This window comes from Heterocephalus glaber, unplaced genomic scaffold, assembly GCF_053883595.1.
Source record: "Heterocephalus glaber isolate CG9 unplaced genomic scaffold, H.glaber_assembly_v1.0 deba00001572, whole genome shotgun sequence".
Taxonomy (NCBI): domain Eukaryota; kingdom Metazoa; phylum Chordata; class Mammalia; order Rodentia; family Bathyergidae; genus Heterocephalus; species Heterocephalus glaber.
Window position 1 is genome coordinate 13,080,022 of NW_028258357.1, and position 24,586 is coordinate 13,104,607.

Genomic DNA, 24,586 nt, shown 5'->3' on the forward strand with positions numbered 1-24,586 from the left:
ACTAAAAATGAAAGAAAGAAAAAACTAAAAATCCCAAGTCAGAGGAATAAGTGATACTTGAGTTATACCAAGAAATTCCACAGCAAAGAAACTGATGAAGTAGATAGAAACTAAGGCATTTGCTACTATCCTTAGTATTGTACAAATGTTAAATGAAAATCAATTACAAGAGATTCACAAGAGTTGACAGATTCAGGATGCTCTTGCTTACTATAAAGAAATACATAATGAAAAAAAGAAACAAACTGTTAAGTCAAAACTTGCTGTCTTTTTAAAGAACATCATGCCTGCTAAACCATCAACAAGTGGCAGTGCCCAGTACCTTCTACCTTCTATTCTCAAGCCTCCTCAGGAGACAACTGGATGACCCTGCTGTTTGTAGCGTCCCCATTATCCAGCAACTAATTTAGTTAAATGCTTCAAACATCCTTCAATACAGTGTGCTTTCAGTAGTTAAGGATAAGTGCTCATACAACCATTCTGGTTTTGTTTTATTTTCAGTATTTAACAAATTACAAGAGATATTCAACACATTCAGCGTTATAAAGCAAACTTTGTGTTAGATGTGTTAAACTTTGCCCAACTGAAGACTAATGTAAAGGTTCTGAGCACATTTAAAGCTCACTGGATTAAGTGTATCAAATGCATTTTCAATTTATGATGGATTTTTCAGCATATAACTCCACTGTAAGGACCATCTGTAAATAAAAATAATTTCATTTTCATAGATTGGAAGACATTAAGATCCCAATGCTTTCGAAAGTGTCTTTATGATGTGTGATCAACAATATAGTGAATGCTGCTACTGAGAGCCATCCAAAGGAAAGGCAGGCTTGTGAAGATACTAGGGTACCTTCTCATCCACCTTATTCACCAGATCTGGCACTATTCAACTTGTGCCTCTTTCCTGAGATCAAAATGACCATGAAAAGCAAATATTTTGAACTGATTCAGGATGTCAAGGCAGCCATGACAGTGCAGCTAAAGATACTCACAAAAGAGGACTTCCAAAACTGCTTTGGAAAGTGGCAAGAACAATGGGATATACATGTTCACAATGAGAGGAATTAAAGAGAATATGTCATTTACTGTAATTTTTTAACTTACACATTCACCATATTTTTCAACATATTTAAAAGTGCTAGCCAGGTGTGGTGGCACACACCTGTAATCCAAGCACTCAGGGGGCTGAGGCAGGAGGATCACCATGAGTTCGAGGGCAGCCTGGGCTACATACTGAGTCCAAGCCCAGCCTGAACTATTAGTGAGACCTCACCTCAAGGAAAAGTGCTAATAGAAATGATAGCTTTTCTTTCACTGAAATACGAATGCTAGGAAGGTCACTGCCTTCTTGATATGAAGATTCCCAAGAAATCTGATTAGTAAAGTCATTTGGTGTGCACAGACTGAGAGCAAAGGTACAGTACAGTCAGCCCTCCTTGTCCATGGGTTCTACATCTATAGGATCCACGTCCATGGATTCAACCAATCGCAACGTGGAAAATATTCAGGAAAAAGAATATGTCTGTACACCTGTACTCTTTCTTGTCGTTCCCTAAACAATAGAGTATTACAACTATTTTATAGCATTTACATTATATCAAATATTATATGTTAGCTTCCTGTCACCATAACAAACAGTTGAGAGTCAACTTATAAAGAGAATAGGTTTATTTTGGCTTATAGTTTTGGAGATTTCAGTCCATGATTGGTTGGCCCTGTTGCTTTTTGCCCTACAGCAAGGCAGTACATCATATCAGGGAGTGGCATAGTGGAGCAATATCACCTACCTCATGCCTCAGAAGCAAAAGAGAAAGAAGGAGAGCTAGCGGTTCTACTATTTCCTTCAAAGGCACAAACCTAATGACCTTCCACACCCCCCCCCTTAAAATTTCCATCACCGCCCAATAGCACTATGTAGGAGAGCAAGCCTTTATCATGTACAGTAAAACCTTAGATTGCAAGAAACTTGTCCTGTGAGTGTTCTGCAAGATGAACATTTCTAATAAAATTTAACTTGGTAAATGAGCAGTGTCTTGCAACATGAGTAGTATGTGATGCCAAACCTCACATGATCACAACTGAGCTAACGGTACCCCCCCAACCCTTCAGAATTGTGGGTGATAATCTCTCAACAACAAGAGGTTGAGGAGGAGATCTCATCTGCGGAGGAGAGAAAGGCAGAAGAATCCCTCACTGCAAATGAGATTAGAGAGATGTGTAGAATGTGGGACACAATGCAAAATTTTGTAGAAAAGCACTACTCTAATAAGGCTGTAGCAGTTCAAACAATGAATAATCTGTTAATGACAATGCAATGCCATATTTCTGCAAAATCCCCCAAAAAAGACAAAAGTGTCATTGGATAGGTTCCTCATTAAAACTGCATGAAAAGAAAAAGATTCCTTTAAGCCTATAGATACTAGTGATTTCATTAGTGATAGTGAAAGTTGCCCTACATAATAATCTTCTTTCTCCTCTCCCTCACACCAGTCATGAAGGTTTGCAAAGATAAGTGCAAGTTAATTTGTTTATTTTTCTTTATATTCTGTATTACATTACAATATTGTAATCATTCTATATGAATATTTTGGGAATGAATCATCTGAGTTTCCGTTATTTCTTATGGGGAAACTCGCTTTGATATACAAGTACTTTGGATTACAAGCATGTTTCCAGAATGAATTATGCTCACAAACCAAGGCTTTGTAAATCTTTGGGGCCACCTAAGGTCCAAACTATATTAATAAATGTTGTAGATATGATTTTAAAGTATATAAGAGGATATGCCTAGGTTATGTGCAAATACTATATCACTTTATACAAGGGACTTGAGCATCCATAGATTTTGGTTCCGACAGGGGACCACTAAGCCATATGATATAGAACTTCTTTTCCTTGACATTCTGAAAAAAGCTTATTCCTCTTACAGTGGATGTGTCATTGGATGGTTTCCTTGTTAAAGGAACAACTCACTGGATATGTTCCTCATATAGAAGATAGTATCCTCTTGCCTGGATACTAAGGGCTGACAGAATATGGTCATAAGGAATAAGTTCCCATTTTGGAAAACCATTTTTGGTGCTTAAACAATAAAAAATGACAGTCTACTGTGGCATATCAAATGAATAAGCACTATAAAGTTAAAGTCTTCAACATCGTCTGTCAATCTAAAAAAATTCATATTATAGAAATATGGAATGGTGGGGTCTTGAGGAATCCAATAAGGACACTGTTTTATGGGTTAAAGTTTTAAATGAGAAAAAGTGAGTATCTTTGGAATACTTGAGCAAAAAATATAGTGTTTTAGGAGACAGGAATTCTTTTAATAAAGAACAGGCATTCCAGAAGAGCAATTCCATTGCTTTTCACACTTAATACTTTGTTGTCAGAGCCAGAAATAATGTAAGAGGAATAAGCTGTATTTCAGAATGTCAAGGAAAAGAGGTTATATGTCACATGGCTCAGTGGTAGACAAAACTATTTTTGTCTCAAAATTGAACATACCTTCTCTTTTTCTCATCACTTCCTGTTTCTCTTTCATCATTCTACTTTCTCTCTGGTTCTCTTTCATCCTTTTGCCTTATTCTCTTTTTTTCACTTCTAGGCCAAGTTTCTCAATGTTGGTTTTCTAATTGATTCCCCTCAGAAACCATTTTAGATACTTTCTTCCTAATATTCTCCCCCTTCATGTGCTTATGAAATCTTAAACCACAGATATATCATGTATCTGTTTCTGTACTGTGGTCCTTTGGAGGACCACAAGGCATTGTGATAGCTAAAGGTTTTTTCCCCTCAAAACCAGTTTTTGCCCCCTTGGGAGTAATACATACCCCTTGAAAATGCATGCTTCAGATAATGAGTTCTTGGTCTTTCTGGCTATAATAGGCACATGGTAGGCAATCGATGCATATATTAGATAAATATTTATGCAATTAAAAATTTTAAAAATGATCACAGTTGCATGTGTACTTATCAAGGAAACAACTAAAATGATTAATTCTTTCTTAGTACTATCTACTACTGACTATTCCACAGTACTTCCACTTTCAAAGAATGTCTTTTGGGACATTATCTGTGTGACCTGATGGAAACTTGGAAAGTACTCTAATCATAAAAACAATATGTTCACAGCAAATTCCAAGGGTAGGTTATTTGTACAGATGGCTATTTTTATTTATTATATACTGATTTCATTTTCTAGCTTCACTTTCAGAACATGATCACTTCTTGATTTTTTTCTAAATTCTGAGGCTATATGGTCTCTTTGATACTTACAATCCACTGTTCAAACTTATCAGTTTCAGTACAAGAATTAGATTAGAGGATGAATAGATCGGGGGGGAGAACATCAAACTTCTGTTTGCCACTTGGTTTATCTCCTCAAGTGCCATATGCTCTGAGTGCTTCTCAATAGAAACATTTTATTTCCTTTCTTTTTTTCTTTTTTTTTCTTTTGGTACCAGGGATCAAACTTGGGACCTTGTGCTTGGGAGGCAGGCGCCAAAACCACTGAGCTAAATCCCCAGCTCAATAGAAACATTTTAGAAATCTTTGTAGATACTATTAGTTGCCACAAGATTGGAGCAGTGCTATCAACATTTAAAGGAGACTCTAGGAATGCTAGACATCTTGCAATTTGTAGGACTTTCATAATGCAAGAAGCAGACCAGACAGAATTAGACATGTAAAATATCAATGGGAGACATGGCCGTTGAAATAGAGGGGAGGGGAAGCAGTAGGCAGGGAGAACCTTCAGATTGTGATGCAGACCCAACACCTAGGTGATGAGAAGAGGAAGGAGGATTCAGTTGGAAGAGTCCTCAGCTGCAGTACAACTCTAAGAATGGCTTGGCCAGGTCAATAAAGGCCCCCTTTTAAGGAGGTCCCAGTTTGGACAGACATGGCCTGCTCTTGTGCCACTGCTGTGCTCAGCCACTGGTGGGAAGCAGTCGAGAAAAGGTAAGGCAGTAGCATAAACATTGTGGTGAACCCTCAAGGTACAGCTCTGGGAGACTCACCTAACTATAGTCTTCACAGGAGGTTCTCTTTCTCTCAAGGTGACTATTTTGATGTTTTCCCTTTCCATCTTTTTCTTTCTTTCTTTTCTTTTTTTTTTTTTTTTTTTGGTACCAGGGATCGAACTCGGGTCTTTGTGCTTGTGCAGCAGGCAGCAAAACCACTGAGGTAAATCCCCGGCCCATCTTTTTCTTTTCTAACCAGGTTAAAGTTGGATAAAGTATAAGAAGTTTTGGAAAATGAGGCTTGAGAGTTGAGATCCAGCACAGACAACAAAATGAGGTGAACATCCTAGGCTGGATGAGTATTTGCATTTTTATTCAGCTGCGGATGTCCTTCCATAGTTACAGTTAATATCAAGAAGTTGCCAAATGGACCACCTAAGATCCATGTACATTTCCCACCACCCATTGTATAAAAGCAGCCCCTTTTCTTCCTATTGATCTAGGTCAATTACACCTGCCAAGATGGGGATTCCTCTTCTGTGATGGTGCTTGGACACAAAGAGTCCAAAATGCCCAAACAGAAACCACTTTTCCCCTGAGGATAAAAAATGCCTCCTTTTTGAGATCAGAACTTCTAAACCTTTAAAGCCCAGAGTTGTGAGACTAGAAAACACAAAGTGAGTCAGTAGAAGTGATGTTAAGTGGGGCCACTTCTTTCTCTGCTTTGTTCCTGGATCCATATATTCTTCTTATAAGAGACAATACCTTTAAAGTTTTCTGGTTTAGTGTATATACTGCATCCCAAAGAATGCCATTTCATCCCTGCACAATATTGCCTCTGAACTAACACTTAAGAGCATCTTCAGGTTGCCCACTGCTGAATCAGGCTGGCTGTTCTGGATCATGTATCCTATAGATCCCTTGGTCATGAGTTCACATTCACCCTACCTTTACTATGAAATGAATCCCGTTTGGATTCTGTGGTGGATTAGGCCTTCTTGAAGCCCTGCATGATGGTATAACCTGAGGCCCTGCAGGCAAGAAAGACAAACCAATGTCAGCAGGAAGTATCGGGATGAACTGCCGGCCACCCTAGAAGGGAAAGGGCCTGTGTTGTTCTCCTGCCACTTGATTTATCTCCTCAAGTAATAGTGCTGTATCAGAGGATGCAGCGTTGGCCTCAGTTGCTAATAAATTACCTTCAGGGATAAGAAGTAACTGTAGACTGGTGTTGGAAAGTGGGAATTCATACCACTTGGCTCACATATAGCCTCCATCTCCACAAACAGCCATTCCATTCATATGCCACTGAGCCAGTTGGAAAGTGGATTGTGACAAAGCCATACTAATTGATGTGGTTAACATCAACCAGTAGACTCTTTTTGTCTATTTGATTTTTCAGTTTGTTTTTCATGGTGTACTTTGTTGTCATGGATGACATATGATACACAAATCTTCACTCTTTGTGCCTACTGTCATAAGTCTAGCTACATACCTCTATTCCAGACCTCTTTCTCTCCAATCTTCCAAGTCTTATCTTTCAGAATTCTCATCACTTCTCCTTCCACATAAAGTTAATCGTCCATTATACAGCTTGAAACTTTGAACATTAGGAAGATTTTCCCTCTCTGGTTTCTTTTAGGGCCACCAAGCCAACCAACTTAAAAATCAAGCTTGAGATTTTTTTCCTTCTCCTCCTCCGTGGCCAGTGCGGCCTCACAAAGGGGAGATGGTGCAACCTTCCTGCCTTTAGTAGAGCCTAGCACCATACCATGGCCCATTTCTTAAAAGAAGTAAAATCTTCTGCAGCAGATGGCATGGCCTTGGTCCAGAACCCCAGAGGCCTATATTGTGATCTCCTCTTGAGACTTGATCTAAACTCTACACTGGCTGTTATAGGCCTTTTGCTGCTCCAGGCTGCATTTGAAGCAGGCAGCCTTCCATATCTTCCAGGATATGAGCTAAAGTAGTATTCTTACATATGGAATTTCTTGCTTCCAGAACCCCAAGAGGCCTGCCAGGCATTGTGCTCCATTATAGTAGGAGAAGCAATACACCAAAATTTGTGTTTTACTCTACAGGGGATGTCTCCATATGCCACTACTGACTACTAAACCTCTGAAATTTTTATACAAGTATCAGATTCTTAGATCTTCCTGGAGTTAGTTTATCTTCTACCCTCTGGATGTATGTGTCTTACCACCCCTGGTACACAAGCCTCCTCTTTTTTACTCTGCCCAACCAGTATGTAATTAATGTAACATGCCAATGTATGTTCTGCAGACAGTTCAGATCTCTTCAGACTATATTACAATAGAGGGTGAAAGAGTTTACAAAGTCCTTGGACAAAACTGAAAATAAATATCATCTCCACATTAATGTAAAATACTTACTCTCATTTCTAATTGAAATATAAAAGAATTTACATCCACAAACCATGTGCTAAGCCTCACTAATCTGTCCTAGTAAGGCCAGCAAGTCCAGCTGGGACTACTGCTTGGTTAAGCGTGCTGTGGTAGCCTGCACTCACTCTCTAGGACCCAGAGTAGTACTAATTACCATCTGCCGTGGGACATGATATATTGTTTTATATTTTCTGTCTTGGCTGGCATGGGAGATAATTTCAAAGGCTTCCAATTGGTCCTTCTCCCTAGGATGCCTCTTATCTAACAGCCTGAGTACTCAATACTTCAACTGCCAAAGACGTTTATTATAATTATATACTCAGGGATCGGCAAGTGATCTGCAGACCCAGTGAATTCATTGTAAGCCAGACTTTACTTGTGTCCTTATTACCTCTTCTGTAAGCCCCAACTCTAGCACTGAGGCCATGAGGGTATTTTGAGTCTTTAGTTGTCAAAGTTGACTCAGACTCTAGATCTAAAGCTCCTTAAAATGATTATTTCCTTTCTCCGGTCTCAATAGCCTGTCTAAGTAAGTGTCCTAGGTCCTTTTGGAAGTTACTGGAAGGATCATTGTAATATATACTTGTCTCAATGGGCTAATGGGAAACTTTTATACTGGATGATCATGCTGTCAATACTTGAACCCACTAATCATCCTTCACTGCAGAAATACTGAAGTGTTTTCTGCTGTGATAAAATGGGAAGGGAATAACACCACCTGTAAAATATTCCTGCCCTCCCCTCAAATCAAAGGATGTAGGTCTAACAAATTACAATAAATACTGTATAAAGTAAAAAGGAACATGACAAAATTGGCAAAATCCTGCATGTGGGAAATTATGTGACAAATGACCCAGTTTGTTCAGAATCTAATTGACAAGAAATTTTTAAAAAATCACTGGTGAGGCCCGGGGATTTAGCTCACTGGCATCGCACCTGCCTTGCAAGTGCAAGGTCCTGAGTTCGATCCCCAGTACCAAAAAAAAGAATCATTGGTGATGAAAAGAAAGTTAAGAGACACATCAATTTAATGCAGTGTATAGACAGTGTTTAAACTGACTCAAACAAATCAACTATTTAAAAAAATTATGAAATGTTTGCCTAGCATGTTCAGGGCCCTAAGTTTAATCCCCAGCATGGGAAAAAATTATGAAAATCAGAGAAAATTTTAAATTCTGGATGTTTGATATTAAGGAATTATAGTTAAACTTTTCTTAGGTGACAGTGATATGTGGTTATATTTTTTAATTAAAATAATTATAGATGAAATAATTTAGCTGAGTGCTATCTGGGATTTCTTTTATAGTCTGAGAAGATGGAAATGTTCTATATACATCAGTGGTTTTTCAGCCTTTAGCCAACCTACAGATCAGCTGGAGAGATTATTAAAACACAGATTCTGGGATTTACTTCAGAGATTCTATTCAGTTGCCCATGGTAAAACTAATGAATGTACATTTCCAATAATATTCAAGAGGACACAATCTTGCTGGTCCAGAGACCACATCTTAAGCAGTATTGGTAATAGTGAAAAAAATTGGCTACTGATAATTATTGAGGCTTGGTACCGAGGAAGCATGTCATCCATTATACTATTATCTCTATTTTGGTATATGTTTGAAATGTTTTATAATAAAATTAATATGCACAAATGGCAGAGTGGTGAGCAACAACAACTCAGCTTCTCTAAGATTCAGAATCCAGATACTGGAAAATAACAACTTGAGGAAGAAAACAAGGAGGGAAGTGGATCCCTGGGACCCAGGAAGGATCTGATAGGGAAACTGAAGCCCATAGAGAAATTGAAGAGGCAGAACACAACACAGAAAAAGGAACAGGCAAATTTGCGCTTTCTCTCCGGCCCTTGGCTCATGCATGGTTCATGAGAAATGAAGACTGAATCCATGGAGACATAGAGAATATGGGGGTCTGCAGAGGCCTTCAGGGAGAAGTCCACTGCGTGGACAAAATCTTAAAAGCTGTTTGAGAAAGGCAATGAATCACATATAAAGGCAAACCCATTAGAACTACAGCAGACTTCTGTATACAAACATTAAAATCCAGGGGGGCCTGGAGTGAAGTGTTTCAAGTCCTAAAAGATAACAACTTCCAACCCTGATTTACGTATCCTACAAAACTCCTTTAAAATTGCTGGAGAAGTGAGATACAGTGGTACCTTGGTTCACAAACTTAATTCTTTCCATAATTCTGATCGCAAGCCAAATTGGGCAAGAACCAAATCAAATTCAGTGGTTAGGTTCAATGCTGACCTTATGGGGAAATTTGATTCAGTTCTTATCCAATTCTGTTTGCAATCAGAAATGTGGAAGGAATTAAGTTTGTGAACCGAGGTACCACTGTAGTTCCATGACAAGGAACAAGAAATACATGACCACCAAACCAGCATTACAAAAAAAATTCTCAAAGGGATCTTAGAGAAATGAAGCTAATAATGCCAATAAATTTAAAAAATGAATACACATGGTAGGATGAGCAGCTAAGCAAAAGGAAAAAAAAAAAAGGAAATCAGAAACAGGAAAAGAATGCAATGTCAGGAATAAGTCAGTACCTCTCTGTAACAATTCTGAATATGAATGGTCTCAGTTCCCTCAAACAAAAGACACAGACTGGCAGAATGAATCAAGAAACAAAACCCAACAATTTGCAGTGTATAAGAAACACATTTTGCCAGGTGTGGTGGTGCACACCTGTAATCCCAACACTTGGGAGACTGATGCAGGAAGATTGCTGTGAGTTCGAGGGCAACCTGGGCTACACAGTGAGACCCTGCCTCAAAAAACCACCCCCCCAAAAAAGAAACACATTTTATTAAAAATGAAACACACAGATTAAAAATCAAATGATGGAAAACAATATTTCATGCAATGGGAACCCAGAAAAAAGTAGGAGTTGTCTTAATTCAGACAAAGTGGATTTTAAAATAAGATTGATTAGAAGAGACAAAGAAAGTCACTATATGTTGGTTAAGGGAACAAAGCAACAACAAGAGTTAAGAATTATAAAGATATATGCACCAAATACCAGTGCACCCAACTTCGTAAAACAAATACTAATGGACCTAAAAAATAAGATAAACACCAATACAGTTGGAATGGGGGAACTTAGTACACCACTCACAAATGGACAGATCAACTAGGCAAAAAAATCAACAAAGAAATATCAGAGTTGAACCAAACCTTTGAGCAAATGGATTAAATAGATATCTATAGAGTGTCCCATCCAACAACAACAGAATACACATCCTTCTCAGCAGTGCATGGGACTTTCTCCAAAGTAGATCACATACTAGCCCATAAAGCATGTTTAAGTAAATGGAAAAGAACAGGAATTATCCCATTCATATTATTGGATCATAGTGCAATGAAACTAGAAATTAATGGCAAAATACACTGTAGAAACTATGCAAGCACATGAAAGTTAAATAACACCCTCTTAAATCGATGGATCACAGATGAACTTAAAGAAGACATTAGACAGTTTATAATGCCAGTACAACATGCTAGAACCTCTGGGACACAATGAAAGCAGTCCTAAGAGGGAAGATCATAACAATGAGTTCTGACATCAGAAAAACAAAGTGAGATGAAAATAAATAATCTAATGATGGCCCTCAAGTTCCTAGAAAAGCAAGAACAATCCAAACCCAAAGGTAGTATGAAGAAGGAAATTATAAAGATCAGAGCAGAAATTAATGAAATTGAGACTAAAAATTAAATACAAAAAATCAATGAATCAAAGAATTTGTCCTTTGAAAGATTAAACAAAATAGACAAACCTTTGACCAGTCTTACCAAAATAAGGAAAGAAGAGACGCAAATTCATGCATTTAAAAATGAAAAAAGTGACATCACAATGGATTCTGCTGAAATCCAGCAGACTATTGATTGCTACTCTAAGAACCCATACTCTAATAAAATGGAAAGTTCAGAAAATAGGCAAATTCCTAGATACATATGAACTACCAAACCTGAACCAAGGATTGCAAGGATGATAATGCACCATATAAACAGAAGCAAAGACAAAAATTACATGATCATCTCAACAGATGTAGAAAAAGGATTTGACAAAATCCAACATCCATTCTTGATAAAGATCCAGAAGAAAATAGGAATGGAAGGTCTTTATCTCAATCTGATAAACCAATGGCCAACATAATACTGAATTGAGAGAAGCTGCAAGGTTTCCCTCTAAACATAAGAATAAGATAAGAATGTGCACTATCACCACCCCTGTCCAATATAGTTCAAAAGAGTAACTAGAGTAATTAGACAAGAAGAAAAAAGGGATATGGATAGAAAAGGAAGAAGTTATCATTATTTGAAGATGACATGATCTTCTATATAATGACCCAACAACTCCACCAAAAAACTCCTAAAATAACCCAATTCACTAGCAAAACATGTAAAGACTATGTAAATATATATTATATAAATATTATATATATATAAATATATATATAAAGAACATAAAATCAACACTCAAAAATCAGTAGCATTCCTGTACATCAATAACAAACTCACCAAAGGAAAAATTAGGGAAATATTACCTCTCACAGTAGCATCAAGAAAAATGAAATAATTAGAAATTAACCTAAGAAAGTGAAAGACCCCTACAATAAAAACTATAGTTCTCTGAAAAAAAAGATGGAAAAGGATATCAGAAAATGGAAAAAGATCCTCTGTTCCTGGATAGGCAGAACCAATATAGTCAAAATGGCCATACTTCCAAAAACCGTTACACCGAATAAATGCAATCCCAATCAAAATACCAATAGTATTCCTCACAAAACCAGAGAAAGAAATCCTAAAATTTATATGAAACCAGAAGAGAACTAGAGTACCAAAAGCAATTCTGGGCGATACAGGTAAGTTAGAGGGGGAATCAAGATCCCAGACTTTCAGGTTACGCTACAAAGCTACAGTGATTAAAACCAAAAAAAGCAGCATGGTATTAACTAAACAACAGCAAAACAGACTTTCAATGGGACAGAATAAAGAATGCAGAAACCAGGCACACTCAGCTATGTTATTTTTGACAAAGGGGCCAAATTCTTTCACTGGAGTAAAGACAGCCTCTTCAATAAATGATCCTGGAAAAACTGGCTATCCACGTGCCAATGACTGAACCTAGATCCATATCTCTCATCATGCATTAAACTATAATAAAAATGGATCAAAGATCTGAACATTAGAAGAAAAACACTTAATGTGCTGGAAGACAAAATAGGTAAAATATTCGAAGACATAGGGGTAAGTAAAGACTTTCTGGACAGAGAGAGCCCTGGTTGCACAAGAAATAATACCAAGAATCAATAAATGGGATAACATCACATTAAAAAGCTGCTGCACAGCAAAGGAAATCACCAATAGAGTGAAGAAATAACCTACAGAATGGGGAAGAAAACTTGCCAGCTATTCTCAGATAAAGGACTCATCGAGAATATATAAAGAACCCAAAAAATAGTCTTCCCAAATTTAAAGAATCAATTAAAAAAATAGGCATCTGAAAGAAATAGACACTTCTCAGACGTAGAAGTACAAATGACCAGTAAATACATGAAAAAATGTTTAACATTGCTGCCCATTTAGGACATGAAAATTAAAACAATGTTGAGATTCTATCTCACTCCGGAAAGAATAGCTATTATCAAGAAATCAGCCAATAATAAGTGCTGGCAAAGCTGCAGGGCGAGGGGGGTTGACTCTTCTCCATTGTTTGTGAGAATGTAAACTGGTACAACCACTATGGAATCAGTATGGAGATTCCTTGAAAAACTAAAATTAGCAACTATATTTGACCCAGCTATTCCCCTTCTAGGTACATTCCCCAAAGAGCTAAAGACATGATACTTCAGTCATGTATGCATACTCCTGTTTATAGCAGTACAATTCATAATAACTAACTCTTGGAAGCAGCCTATATGTCTACCAACAGATGAATAGATAAAGAAAAGGTGGTATTTATATACAATGGAATACTACTCTGTCATAAAGATAAACTTGAGCCATTTGCAGCAAAATGGATCCACTTTAAGATGATAATGTTAAGTGAAGTAAACCAGACACACAAGCTTAAATGTTGCATGGTTTTTGTTGTATGATAAACTCAATATATAAATAAAGTGCAAAATAGTAGGAAAAAGTAGGAAAAAGATAGTAGGAAAAAGAAAAAAAAAGTTATTATAATCCAACATGGACAATGTATCTAAAAGTGTACCTTGATTTAATATAATTGTCTTATGTGTTTATATGTTTTTGAACTATTAGCCTGGTTGTTAATCTGTATGTATGATAATGTTACCAAGCCTTAAAAGATAAATAAGTGAATCCGATGCTGGCCAAAAAAAAAAAAAAAAAAAAAAAAAAGATGTGAAGGGAAAGGGGAAAAAAGAATAGAGATATGCATACCTACCAATTCTCCACAATGATTGTAATCATGTACTGCAAAAACGTACTAATAAAATTTTTTAAGAAATTTTTTTGTTAACATCTGACAACTTCATTATATCTGCCATTGTTCTTGAGCACTTAAATATTGCTATGCATATTTTTATTACAAATTCATCTCATTTTATTTATCCCTTATAGTTAGGGCATTATATTGATTTTATTGATGTAGATGGGTAGGTTGCTTTATGCATGTATTACATGTGAGAGTGGTAAAAAAGGGTTGCCGCAGGCCAAGCCTGAAGATGGCCGTTCGCCTAATCACTACAACCTTTCTCCTCCATAGATTAGAGAGTCAAACTGACACAGTCTGTTTGCCTAAGATTGTAGATACTGCATGGCACAACCCAGGAGACAGTTACATTATATATCCTTCTTCCTTTTCCATGCATGCCCCGATCATGAGATAATCACGTTCAACCTAGGCCACATGGGCCACGTACCCCACCTTCCTACACTATAAATAAAGAGTGCACCACCTGGGGCTGGGGATTTAGCTCAGTGGTTTCGCCACCTGCAGCGCAAGCGCAAGGACCCCAGTTCCATTCCCGGTACCAAATTTTGAAAAGCGTGCACTCCACGCCAGGCGGCCATTAGCTCGTCAGGCTATGGTCCCACTTGGTCCCAGCTATAAAGCTTAATCTTGGTATGTATCCTTCATTCTTATTGTTTTCCAATTTTCTTCATCTCCCACCGCTCTCCCGGCTTTGGACCCCACGCAGTGTGGGTCGCGGCAAAGGGCGATAAAATACTTATTACGAAATGTGAATGTTAAGTCTAGGAAGGGTGAGAACTGCTAACTGAAGAGAATCTGTAGAGAAATGAAGGGCATGGAGAAAAGCAAGCCCTTGCAGCTTAAGAGTAGCCATTGGTGGTAAACAAAGCAAGGACCTTCCAGATATGCTAGGATTTCAACTTTCCTGAGAAGAAGATGAAGACGAAGATGAAGATGAAAATGAAGGGAAGGAGAAGGAGGAGAAGGAGAAGGACAGCTTAACTAATTAGATGTATTTTTCAGTTCTCCTAGGATATTTTCTTGTTCACCTTTGGGATTTCCTGACTATTCAAAATGGGGAAATGATTCTGAATACACATTGATTTTTCTCCACCTCGCAGCAGGCTGGTTATTAGCACAGCAGGAGCTTGTCAGATAGTTCCATTTTCAACAGACAGCTATCTGGTAGCAGACACTAACACACCCAAGAACTGTTTAAGAAAAATAGCCTAAGACAATGGCTTCCATTTTGGAGTCAACAGAGGAACTTTAAAAAATACTAATGTCTACACCTCGCCTCACCGTCAGAGATTCTAACTTAATCGATGAAGAGTAACTAGGTATTGGAGGATTTAAACTCCCTAGTTGACCTTGACTGGTCAGTTGACCTTGACTGGGAGTGAACTCACCCAAGCTCTGCTACTTCCAGTGTAACACAGCCGAACTATGGAAGGGCAAGAAGCTCGTGCCACTACAGCCTGCTAATGCTGGGCAGTGGTGTCTGCTACACCTAGTGATTCTGTCATCAAGCCTTAGATGGAGTCAGAATCACCTAGAGTGCTATTCAACACAGACCAGTGACCTCACCCTCAATTTCTCATGCAGTAGGTCTAGCATGGGACCGAATATTTTACACTTTCTAAATTAAGTCTATTGGTACAATTTAGATATACGTAATGATTACATTCATCATATGGAATTTATACCTGTACATGATATATCTTTATTCCTGTTTTTTCCCATTCTCCTCTCCTCCCTTCTGCCTCTTTCCCTCCTTATCTACAAAGCTTTGTTTTATCCTTCTTCATTTTATCCTTCTTTTCTCATTTTTTTTCCTTTTCTTCCTTCTCCCTCTCTCCTCCCTAGTTCCCCTTTCCTTTTGAACAATTTCTTCCTATTTCACATTATCTATTATACATTTTGGTCCTTTATTTACACTCTCAGTTTTTCACACCAGAGAAACCATCTAATATTTGAACATGTGTGTCTGATTGATTTCACATAAGTGTATGGTCTCAAAGTGCATCCATTTACCTAAAATGTCTCAAATTTATCTTTCTTTATGACACAGTAGTACTCCATTGTATGAAAAAAATACATCTTTTTTATGTGTTCATTGGTTCATAGGCATTTCGGTTGTTTCCAAGATTTAGCTATTACAAACTAATAACATGGGTACTGCTATAAATGGGTGTGCATGTGTCGCTATGGTATGACGCTTTTAATTCTTTTGGGAAGATACCATGAAGGGGACTAGCAGGGTCAAAAGGGACCTCTAATTCTAGTGTCTTGAGGAATTTCCACGCTGATTTCCACAGTGGTTGTATTATAGATAGGTGAGTTAATTAGATACCTTGTAGGCAGTTAGGGCCACACTTCAAGGAAACAACATGGAGGACAGTTGAGCAACATGGAGGACAATCAAGAAACATTCACAGAAAGCCAGCATTGTAAAAGAAACTGGGCCAGGGATTTAGCTCAGTGGTTTCGCCACCTGCTGCGCAAGCACAAGGACCCAAGTTCGATCCCTGGTACCAAAAAAAAAAAAAAAAAAAAAACCTACCACGGGTGCTTTCCCTAAGGATGAACAGCAGTGACTGATATTCTAAATAGGTATCAATCACCTGGGTGGGGGACAAAGATCTTCCAAGAAAGATCCCTGAGCCACCCCTTTCCACCAAAAATCCTTACTCATTGCTTGTACGCTTGCTAGATGAGTTGTTTTCTCATTGGATCCCCATTTAATCAATATTACCTAAGCAACTACACTTGTCATAATCTTATTGGTTGTTCATAGTTCTGTCCACTTGTGATTTCTCATTGATTGGATCAATATTACCTAAGCAACTGTATTTGTAATCTTACTAGTTGACTATAGTTTTGTCCCACCTTGAACCCACCTTACCTCGTGGCTTTGTTCCATAAAACACCTTTGAGAAGTTGGGTGAGCGGGCAACCCATTTTCCGGTTCCCCTTCTGTCTCTCTTAAACAGAAGCTTTCTTTCTCTCAATAAATTTTTCGTACACTTAACCTCCATTGTTCCTAGAATTCATTCTTTGATTTTTAGAGAACACGAACTTGCACTTTGAATACCTGGCAGGTTTGAGAGTTACATCTATTCCCCCTATATCAGTTGCACCAGTCTATACTCCCACCAACAATGGAGAAGGGCTCCTTTATCCCCACAGTCCCTCTAGCTTTTGTTAGTTGCTGATTTCTTGATAAGAGCCATTCTTTCTGGAGATAGAATCTCAGCAGTGTTTTCATTTGTATTTCTCCACCAACCAGTGATGTTGAACATTTTTCCACATACTTGACGTTTGTACATCTCAGTTGCCCATTTTTGAATTGGGTCTTCACATCTAGAGGTCTGATTTTTTTCAATTCTTTATATGTTCTAGATATTAGTCCTTTGAGGAACAACTGGCTAAACACTTTTAACAACTTCTTCACGGATGCTGATGATGCTGGTCTGGAGATAGACTGAAGACACAAAGCATTTGTGTACAATGGTTGTCTGAAGTAAAAGCACTCGTGTAATTGAATTTTTGAGCTAGTCACCTTCTTTTTAAAACACCATTTTTACTTGAAAAAGTACTGACATAGCATGTTATTTTGTTATGGATAGTCCTCAAAAATAAAGTCAGCCAGTTATTTCAAAGAAAACAACTGACAATATTTATTTCCAATGACAAAACCTGAGCTTTCCACTGGAAACTAGAAATTTGGGAAACTTGTACCTACCATCATGAGTTTGACTCCATACCAATATTTAAAGACGTTTGTAGTAAAATACTGGAAGTGCTGTTCATGAATGTAATTTTTTAAAAATTTATTTTATTTTTTGCAGGGCTGAAGATCAAACTTAGGGCCTTGTGCATGCTGGGCAAACATTACCACTGAGTTACATCCCTAGCCCATGGATGTAATGTTTTGACACTGAAATATGTCAGCATTTGGCGGGAATCTGCATAATTCATGAAGCAATGTTTTCCAAATGAACAGTGCATAACGTTACAAAATCATGCATGGGTGACACAGCCATTCAAAGGGCAAGTGACACAAGTTGATTTAAATGTAATAGAATAGGATATGGGTCCAGATTCCACATTGCAATAAAAATGTAGAAAGAGGAGTATTCACAATTATCTGAAAAAGCCATTAAAATACTCCCTCTTTTCCAAGTATACCTGTGCTGGGCCAGATTTTCTTCATGTACCTTACCAAAACTGAATGCAAAATCAAATATGAAATTCTAATTGTGTTCTGTTAAATCAGGCATTAACAATTTGGGAGAAAAAGTGAATGTCACTGTTATATTTTTATACTCTTTTGGGCAAATATTAATGATCATAAATTATGTGGTAAGTACATTATTATTTTTAAATGAATCAATGTTTGTTCTCTGTTTTAATTTCTAATAATGAAAATATTGCCCAGTACAAGCCATATAAGCATAAACTCATCAGGGTACTCAATAATTTTTAAAAATATAAAAGGGTCCTCAGACAAAAAAAATGGGGAACTGCTGTTCTAGATTTCTAGGAGGGTTCTATTTATTGATTTTGATAGTTGCTACATGGAGGTTAGTTTTATAGTTATTTCTTAAAATGTATATGCAAATTTCATGTGCTTTTGCAAATGTTAAATTTCATAAGGTGTTTCAAAAATTGCAGTTAAACCATGTCAAGTGCCATTCTACCTAAGTTTTTGGGAAAAATCATTTCAGAATTAAAGTACAACTATAGCTGTCTAAGGCGCAATGTCACCTTGCCCGTGAGCCACCTATGGCATGCAGAAACATAACTCCATTTTGCCTCTGGTCTGAGACCTCAGTAGTACCGTGATACTTTGACACTCAAGGGCAAGTGTTCCTCAGCTGAAGACATCCTGGTTCTTTGAGTAGTGATAAAAAAAGAGAAAGGTTTCACTTGAAGGAAAGACAACCTCTTTATTAGCCTGCTATCTTGTCCCACCTGCTATTGTAAGAATGCTCTCCTTACCACTTTCATGAACATAAGATCCTCATTGACCTAAGATCCTTATCAGCATAAGATCCTCATCAACATAGGATTACCTCCACCGCCTTAGTCACCTGATACTCCCTCCAATTATTATAAACCCAATAAATAATGGCTAGCTCTGAGGGTCTTTGTCTTTGCCTGCTCTGAGGCACTGACTTCCCGGCCTCCTGTATACTTTGAAATTATGCAAGTCTCTATTGTCTTTTTCTCTTTAGTCTTGCCATCCCCCTTCCTAGGCAGTTAGAGGACTGATCACCCTCTGATAAAACCATTTGCTTCTTGATGTGTTAGAAAGAGCAGAGTTTTATAAATGAAAGATTCATCATGAGATGTTTATATATCTTGTTTATCAATAAAGATTTTCTGTATTTGAAAAAAAAGAAGTGATTCAAATTCTCTGTCTGGGTGAGAGTGGTTATGGAACAAAAAAAACCCCAAAAGGAATAATTATCATGCCACCTTCTGTACTTGCTTTTAGCCCAAAAGGCTGAGAGGAGATAGTAATGCCACCTTCTATAAAGCATGAAGGTGCTTTATAACTGTAACATAGTATGCAAATGTTGGCCACTATTATAACTGCAGAGTACCAACATATAGTCATGAGCTACATAATGACATTTGTCAGCGATAGACTGCATATTCTGTGAAGGTCCTGGGCAGCCTAGCATGTAGAAGGCTACAGCATCTAGGCTTGTGTAACTACATGCTACAGTGTTTGCACAACAAAAATGCATAACAATGCATTTTTCAGAATGTATCTCCATTGTTAGCGACACACGACCATATATCAATTCAAAAGTTTCTCCCAATGAACCTCCCTGTGATTTCTAAGCAGACTTGAGAACTCCTAAAGCCATGTTTTCTCATTTCTTTCTATTCCAAAATACTTGGAGTGAAATTTGTTGCACAGGGTTAATAACTGTGTTGTTATGCTTTAGTTTTTGATAAATGTGACTTCTCTTCCAAATGGTATTTAATCATCTGGTTTATTTTAACTGCCTCAGCATGTGTGTGTCTTAATATCTAAAACCTCAAATGCCTTGTGGAAAAAGAAGAGGGTACATTCTATATAAATAATAAAGGACACTGACAGGATGGGAGCAAACATAGCCTCTATGTGTCCTCTTTCTGAAGGTTTGTGAGGCAACATTTGTGACAGTCACATTTCCCTCTTTCTGTAACACATCACCTCATATAAATAAATAAGGCAGAGGACTTTCATTCCAGCCAGTTGTCATAGCAACTTTTGACTATCCAGAGAGGAAGAAATTCTCATATCTTAAGCCCTGACTCAAAAAGAACTAAAAAGACACAACGACTAAAAGCAACATTAAAGAATGATTTACAAGATGAGATAAAATTGGATATTTGCTAGTCCTGTAAATGTATATACTTTTCCCCTGACATATTTACATTTTCCCCTTGTAGATTTCAGTACTCAACAGCAAGACTAATAATAGCTACCATTAATCACTTATTACATGCTAAGCACATAGAACATCACATACATTGTGTTTCTTTAATACTCCCAATAACACTATATAAGCACAGTACTATTTTTGTTCACATTTTACACATAAGGAAATTGAATGTAGACAGATGAAGCAATTTACAATGTCACATAATAAAGAGCTCATCCTCCCAGCCTTCAATACAACTAACCATTTCTTAGAACATTCTTTACTTTTCTGGTCTTCCTCTTACTTTACTGTCCAAATACTTGTGGCGGACCAGCCGTCACCAGTCGAAAGGTTCCTGAATGGGGGAAAGGAGGACTGAGAAAATAAGACAAAGAGACAGAGTCAAGAGGGCTCCCAAGACCGAGCTTAAGGAAAAAGACACAGAGAGTCGGAAGGGCTCCCAAGACCGAGCGAGCAAGTTTATTTTCACCTCTCTTTTATACACTCAGTGAGTTAGGTCATTAACCATGACCTTTATCCAAAACACCTGCTTCGTTGTTTGCCAGTTCTTTGGGAATTCCCCACCCTCATGGGCTTCCTTGTTTCTCGGGCTTACAGAACGTTCATCACGTTCCAGGGCAATCTAATTCGGCAAGTACGTGGTTCCTCATAACATAGTCTCCTTGCTCTATATTATGGAGGGTAAGATTAAACATGGATCCTCTATGGCTAACACCGCTCTCCACAGCTAACACTGCTCTCCACAAATACTTTGCTGGCTCTATTGCTTTTGCCTGATCTGTAAAAGCCTAAGACTTTCACTATTCTCTAACCAGATGATGTCTTCCTTTCCTATGGCTTTAAATGCTTTCTGTGTACTGATCATTCCCAAATGTGCATCTCCTGCCCAATGCTTCAAATGTACTTCAGATTCATGTATGTAATCTCTTGCTGAACACTTTGATCTCTAACAGATATTTTGAAGGTAATAAATCTAAAATAATTCTGACCTTCCATTTCTCTGTCTCAGTAAATGTCAGCACTACCTAACCCAGATGTTCAAGTCAAAATCTTCAGGAATCATCTTGATTTCTCCCTTCCCTTTGCACCCTCCCATTGCTAGTATATTAACAAGTCAAGTCAGGTTTATCCATAAATCCTATCTTCAAACTGGTTTTCATCTCCATTGCCACTTCTTTAATGAAAGCCCCATTTTTCCTAGACTCCTAAGCAGTAACTTTCTAACCAATCGCTTTCCTTGCCTCCAAAGAATAGCCAGAATGGGCCTTCAAAATGATAAATCAGATCATGCAAGTTTTAAAGCCTCCAATGGCTCTCCATCACTCTTAGAATAGGATTTGAACTTCTGATTATAGCCTGGACAGCTTGGCATGATCTAGTTTCTGCTTCCTGCTCCTGGCTTCTACAATTGTTCCCTTCCATCATTGTACTTTAGCTACAGTGTTCTTTCTTTCAAACACATCAAGCTTTTTATTTTTACTTGGATCTTGCAGTAAGAATAGTATGAACTATGTCAAACTTCTGTCAGCTCATCTTCCTCACTGGCTCTTTTTCATCATTCAGGTTTCAATTCAAATAACATCTACTTAGAGATTACCTTATTTAGATTTGCCATCTGTTTTGACTTTCAATCACATCCCTGTTACTTCCTTAATAGCACTTAATAACACGTATCAGAAATCTTCGTTATCGCCATCTGCTATTAGTGTAAGGCTCCATAGGATCAGGGAAACTTTTTCTTTGCTACATTCTCAAAGTTTAGGAGCACATGCAAGGGGCTCAATAAACACTCAGGGAAGGAAAGAAAAAAGGCGAAGAGAAATTCAGTGCCAGAAATACATGCCAGAGTTGTTTTATTCCGGCGTTGCTTTTTAACTACCTCCCTATTGATGGGCTTCAGGACACACTCTCCCAAAATATTGGCATCGCGGCTTTTGAGGAGTCAGCAGAAGCCAGGGTGTCACTCTCACCTTTCCCCTCAACCTTTTTCCTCAAAGCAGGCCACAAAAATCTTCATTCTGGAGGTGACCACCCTATCCCCAGAGAAAATTAAGGTTCTTATATGTGAAAATACAGGGTCACAGAGAAAAATCAAAATAGGCCTTGGTAAATTTCCTCCATGTTAATTATAATTACCTACCCTTTTGACCAATTGTACTTCTGTACAGCTGCGCTCTTCCATCAATCCCACATATAAAAATATACAGGACTGCCATTCTTTTGGATCTTCATTTCTAAAGGCTCCCAGGACACATAAACCACAATTCTTAAATTTGTATGCTTTTCTTTCTCTTTGAGCATAATAGTTTCACTGTGACATTTTCATTCCTACATGCAACATAATTTGATTGTATCCTCCCTCTTTCTTTGGTTCCTTTCCTCCTGCCAGATAGGCCCCCTTCTATTTTCATCATCTTTTCCCCTAGACCCCGCATGCTTGTCTTCCTGAGTTTATTTCCCTTAACATCATGTTCTCCAGTTCCATCCATTTTGCTGTAAATGACATGATTTTGTTCTTTCTTATGGCTGAATATTGCTCTGCTGTGTGTGTATATATGCTCTTCTCTTGTTAATCTGTCTCTCCTTATAGGCGCCTCAGTCATGAACCAAGTGATGGATTAAAAGAAAGACTTCTTCTCTCCTACATGTATTTTAGCTTTTCACAATGATTTCCAGGTTTGCTATTTTGATATAACTCTAAACTGATGTCTGAATCCCCCAAAACCCTGTGTATGAAATGGTGATGAAAGAGACACGCTGTGAAAGAATCAAAGTGAAAAGACTCTCAATTTAAATATACATTTTTCTTCTGCAAGCTCTTTTATTATTGGGGGTAGGAAGACAAAAGAAAGAAAACTACAGTTCAGCTTTTATTCCCTCAGCAATGAGGGTCAAATTCCTTGAAAGAACTCAACGTATTCCCTACCACATTCTTCTCCCCCAAATTCCAAGATGCTTACAATTAAGTAGTTTTCAAATAAAGAACATCACTAACATCCAAAATGTTAACTTTGAGGTTTGAATTGATCAACCCATTGTCTCTTATCCTCACTCTTTATTTATTGGCACTAAAACTAGACCACAACAAAATATGACGAAGAAAGACAGGAGCAAGGCACAGATAACCTGGACATAAGGACATGAAAGGCAAGTGAGCAAATTAATGGACTTTCTTCACAGCTGATTCCTCCACACTGACCCCGGGTTAGTATGAAGTTCAGGCAGAAAAAGGAAAAATAATACAAGGACATTTTCCCACAGGAATCTAGTTTTAAATTATACACGTTTCTAAAGGGTTTGAATCTCAAATATCTCACTCTACTTCTAGCACCCAAAAGATGCATGCCAAGGCCTGAGAGAAATAAATTGTTATAATTTGCATGTTAGTTGGCTTTCAGTAGGCTTGGCTCTTAAGCCTTTTAAATGTCAAGGATTTTAGCATTGAAACACTTAGCTTTCAACACCCTAGAAACTCGCAATGCTAATGTTTTTGTTTTGTATTTTAACAATTCTTTGGCTGAAGGCTTTCATCTTTGAAACACTTAAATTCCTAATAAGTAAAAAACTTGCAGGGGGTTTGAAGAGCTTGGGCCATAATGATGGGCTGAAAATTAATTTTATTCTTGACCTTCATATTGACTTGCTGTGACCTTGCAAAGATGCTTTATCTTCCTGCACTTTCAGGGGTTTTTTAAAATTATAAAACATAAAAAAATATATTATTTTGAGCTCCTTGGATAAAATGGACAAGCCCAGCATGGTTATTTGTAGATGTACTCATATCAAATCCAGTTATGTAAATGCTATTTTAAAAGATCTTTCTAATTCTGTACTGTCTGATTTCTAAGACTCATACAAAGAAAACAAAATTTAATTTGATACTCTGTCAAAATCTAATATTATATCTGCAGTTTCCTTTCAATTATTGGAGTGAAAGAGCCTTAGTAAAATTGAAATAATAAAATCTCAAGAGTTAATTTTGTCTTCTATTCTTCACAGAACCATCTCTCTCTACTCTGCATGAAAAGTTTTTATTATTTGATGCCCTATCCTTATGCTTCTGGCCTTGGATTTACAAACACCACATTTTTATATGAAAAGATATTTTATACAAGAAAAAATACAGACACCAAAAGAATTAAAACTAGTTTCTCTGGTAAGAAAGAATGCAAACTAAAATTAGATAGCCTTTTTACTTTTTCCTTTGATGAATATTAAAATCAATATTGGTAATGTGCTGGGAATATGGGCTCAGTGGTAAAGCACTTGTTTAGCATCCACAAGATCCTGGGTTCAATCCCTGGCACCA

General features: G+C 37.5%; 1 long non-coding RNA gene across 1 annotated transcript in view; it reads left to right on the forward strand.

Moving 5' to 3' along the window:
* Positions 1-24,586, forward strand: part of LOC110349197 (uncharacterized) — a 36,254-nt gene that overhangs the window by 9,178 nt on the left and 2,490 nt on the right. The window contains exon 3 of the long non-coding RNA XR_015443636.1: positions 24,277-24,433. This is a non-coding gene — a long non-coding RNA (uncharacterized LOC110349197). The remainder of the gene's footprint in view (positions 1-24,276; positions 24,434-24,586) is intronic.